The following is a 494-nucleotide window of genomic DNA, read 5'->3' as shown; positions in this document are numbered from 1 at the left end:
AGGATAAAAGGAATACATCCCTCTCTCCCTTTTGTTTTTTTAACCTGGCACTTCCAACTGCCCCAATATTTATTTAGTTATTAAGAATCGTCTGTATTTGAGAGAGAGAGAGAGCACGAGCAGAAGGGGCAGAGGGAGAAAGATCTCAAGCAGACCCCACGCACTGAGCAGGAGCCAGACTCGGGGCTCGATCCCACGACCCTGAGATCATGACCCAAGCGGAAGCGAAGAGTTGATGCCCAACTGACTGAGCCATCCAGGCACCCCTCAACTCCCCCAATATTAAAGGAAGACTGCATAGCTCTTGGGGGAGGGTCTTATGTAAAGAAACACAGCATCAGAAAAAAAATCATTGATTCAGGTAGTAAATTTACAGTAAGTTTCCCTACCTTTTCCATCTATCTTAGAACTAAAATATTTAAGGTTTACCAAAAGGATTTCAAGAACTATGACCTTGCTTTAAAGCGCGTCCCCTGCCCACCGTTCTCAGCAAT

Source organism: Ailuropoda melanoleuca, chromosome 1 (assembly GCF_002007445.2).
Source record: "Ailuropoda melanoleuca isolate Jingjing chromosome 1, ASM200744v2, whole genome shotgun sequence".
NCBI classification, from domain to species: domain Eukaryota; kingdom Metazoa; phylum Chordata; class Mammalia; order Carnivora; family Ursidae; genus Ailuropoda; species Ailuropoda melanoleuca.
The sequence above is the reverse complement of the archived record's forward strand: the minus strand, read 5'-3'. Positions refer to the sequence as shown.